Below are 3,611 nucleotides of genomic sequence, written 5' to 3' on the forward strand. Positions count from 1 at the left end.
GGCTGGAGTGCAGTGGCGCCGGGATCTCGCTCACTGCAAGCTCCGGCCCCAGGTTCATGCCATTCTCCTGGCCTCTGCCTCCCAGTAGCTGGGACTACAGGCCTCGCCACCACGCCTCGCTAGTTTTTTGTATTTTTAGTAGAGACGGGTTTCACTCATGTTAGCCCGATGGTCTCGCATCTCCCTGACCTCGCGGATCCAATTCACCGCCCTCCCAAAGTGCTGGGATTACAGGCTTGAGCTGTCAGCTCGCCTATTCTTTTGTATTTTTAGTAGAGATGGAGTTTCACTATATTGGGCTGGTGGGTGGTCTTTCTGACCAAAGTGATCCATCTGTCTTGGCCTCCCAAAGTGCTGGGATTAATGGGGGTCAGCCATCTGCCCAGCCTTTTTAAATTTAACTAATTTTTTTATTTTATTTTTGAGACAGAGTTCATTCTGTTGCTCAGGCTGGAGTGCAGGCAGGTGATCTTGGCTCACTGCAGACTCCTACCTCCTGGGTTCGCTACCTCATGCCTCCCAGCCTCTGGTGTAGCTGGGGTTAGCAGGTGCACGCACATGCCTCCACTAATTTTGTATTTTTAGTAGAGACAGGTTTCACTCCATGCTGGCCAGGCTGGTCTCGAACTCCTGACTCAGGTGATCCACCCCGCCTTGGCCTCCCAGTGCTAGGATTACAGGCGTGGAGCCACCTTGCTCGGCCTTGTTGGTTTTTTAGATCTGAGTCTGCCTATCAGCCCAGGCTGGAGTGCAGTGGCTGGATCTCAGCTTCACTGCAAGCCCGGCCCCGGGTTTGTATTCTCCTGCCTCAGCCTCCCGAGAAGCTGGGACTACAGGCGCTCAGCCATCTCAGCCTGCTAGTTTTTGTATTTTTATAGAGACGGGTTTCACCTCCTGTTCGCTGTGGGATGGTCTTGATCCCCTGACCTCTGATCCACCCTGCCTCGCCCTCCCTCCCAAAGTGCTGGGATTACAGGTTTGAGTTGGACCGCCGCCTGGCCCCCTTTGCTACTCTTTTTAGGAAGAGGTGGGGCCAAGGCACAGAGCAAGCAGGACAGGGGAAGGGGAAGGTGGTCCAGGGGAAAAAGGAAAGAACGTTTTTACGGATACCAAAATACAGAAGTAGAAAGAAGAGGAGGAAAGAGGAGGAAAAAAGATGAAGAAAAAGAGAGAGAAAGAAACAAGGTAAAACCCACAGTGTCTAACATCCAATCAACAATAACCAGGCAAACATGCAAGAAAATATCACTACTAAAGAGGACAAAAATACATCAATTGAAACCAATCCAAAACTGACACAGATATGAGAATTAGTAGATAAGGATATTAAGATAGTTACTGGAACTGTATTTCATATGTTTATAAGGTTAAGTAGAAGGCCAGGTGCTGTGGCTCATGCCTGTAATCCCAACACTTTGGGAGGCCGAGACAGGCGGATCACTAGGTCAGGAGTTCAAGACCAGCCTGGCCAACATGGTGAAACACCGTCTCTACTAAAAATACAAAAATTAGCTGGGCGTGGTGGCAGGCACCTGTAATCCCAGCTACTTGGGTTGAGGCAAGAGAATCACTTGAACCTCAGAGGCCAAGGCTGCAGTGAGCTGAGATCACGCCACTGCACTCCAGCCTGGGAGACAGAATGAGACTCTGTCTAAAAAAAAAAAAAAAAAGTTAAGTAGAGACATAGAAGATACAAAGACAAATAGAACTTATAGTGATGAAAACTACAATATGTGAGATAAAAAATACCCTGGATGGGAGTAATAGCAGATTAGACATTGTAGTAGAGAAGATTGGCTGGCCATGGCTCACACCTGCAATCCCACCCCTGGGGAGGCTGAGGTGGGCAGATCATGAGGCCAGAGATCAAGACCATCCTGGCTAACATGGTGAAACCCTGTCTCTACTAAAATATTAAAAAATTAGCTGGGTGTGGTGGCACGTAAATGCAGTCCCAGCCACTTCGGGGAGGCTGAGGCAGGAGAATGGCGTGAACCTGGGAGGTGGAGGTTGCAATGAGCTGAGATCGTGCCACTGCACTCCAGCCTGGGCGACAGAGCGAGACTCCTTCTCAAACAACAACAACAACAACAACAACTTAGTATCACTTAACACTTAGTATCACTTTCTAACACTTAATGTGACCCTATTTGGAAATAGGGTCTTTCCAGATGTAGTTGAGATGCGGTCATACTAGGAAAGTGTGTTTTTTTTGTTACTTTTATTTATTTTTTTGACAGAGGCTCTTGCCCTGTCACCCAGGCTGGTGTGCAGTGGTGTGATGACAGCTCACTACTGGAGGCTGCGAAGGCCCCGAGCTCTGGGAGCCCATGCTATTTATTGGTAATCCAACAGAGAAACAGGTGGTGAGAATGTGGAGGTCAAAAGGGCACGTTGCATTAAGCACATGATTTACAACTGTGATGGTTTAGTATTTGCTCTGCTACTTGCGATAATGGAGAGCAAGTTCTTTTCACTCAAGATAACAATTGATCCTGGATGAGCAAGGAGCAAGGAGCCAGCAAGTCTAGACACATTCCACAGCCAAGAGCCCTGGATTCTATCCAAGCCACAGGGATTTTATGCCCTGGGCTTAGACTATGGTGCATCAGGGTAGCCTTCCACCTTTGCACAGAGCTTGGTGTTCCAAAGGCCACAAGGGGTATTAGACCCTGGATCCTGAACATGTTCCAAGACTCTTTTACATTATATCAGACATGCAAGCCCTGCCTCAGCTTCTCCCAACACATTACAGCCTCGACCTCTGCAGCTCAAGTGATCCTCCCATCTCAGCCTCCCAAGCAGCAGGGAATATAGGCTTGCACCACAATGCCCGGCTAATTTTTGTATTTTTAGTAGAAGTGGGGTCTCACTATGTTGGTCAGGCTGTTCTCCAACTCCTGGCCTCCAGTGATCTGCCCAACTCAGCCTCTCAAAGTGCTGGGATTACAGGCGTGAGCCACCATGCCTGACCAGAAAGGGTGTCTTTTTAAGACAGGACACACAGGGAAGAAGACAGTGCAACAGGGTAGAGATTGGGGTGATGCAGCTGCGAGCTAAGGAATGCCAGAGAGTGAAGGACTCCCCCTATACACACCTACAAGCTATGAGGAGGGAAGGATTCTGCCCAGAGCCTCAGAGGGAGTACTGCTTTGCTGACGCCTTCCTCTCAGATTTCTAGATGCCGGAACTGTGAGATAATACATTTCTTTCTTTCCTTTTTTTATTTCCTCCTCTCTCTCTCTCTTTTCCTTCCTTCTTTCCTTTCTCTTTCCTTCCTTCCTTCTTCTTTCTTTCTTCCTTTTCTCTCTCTCCTCTTTTTTTGAGATGGAGTTTCACTCTTGTTGCCTAGGCTGGAGTGCAATGGCGTGATCTCGGCTCACTGCAACCTCTGCCTCCCTGGTTCAAGCAATTCTCCTGCATCAGCCTCTGGAGTAGCTGGGATTACAGGCATGCACCACCACGCCCAGCTAATTTTGTATTTTTAGTAGAGACAGGGTTTCTCCACGTTGGTCAGGCTGGTCTCGAACTCCTGACCTCAGGTGATCCGCCTGCTTCAGCCTCCCAAAGTGCTGGGATTACAAGCGTGAGCCACCGTGCCTGGCCTCTTT

The sequence above is a fragment of the Papio anubis genome, chromosome 9 (assembly GCF_008728515.1).
Source record: "Papio anubis isolate 15944 chromosome 9, Panubis1.0, whole genome shotgun sequence".
Classification (NCBI taxonomy): Eukaryota; Metazoa; Chordata; class Mammalia; order Primates; family Cercopithecidae; genus Papio; species Papio anubis.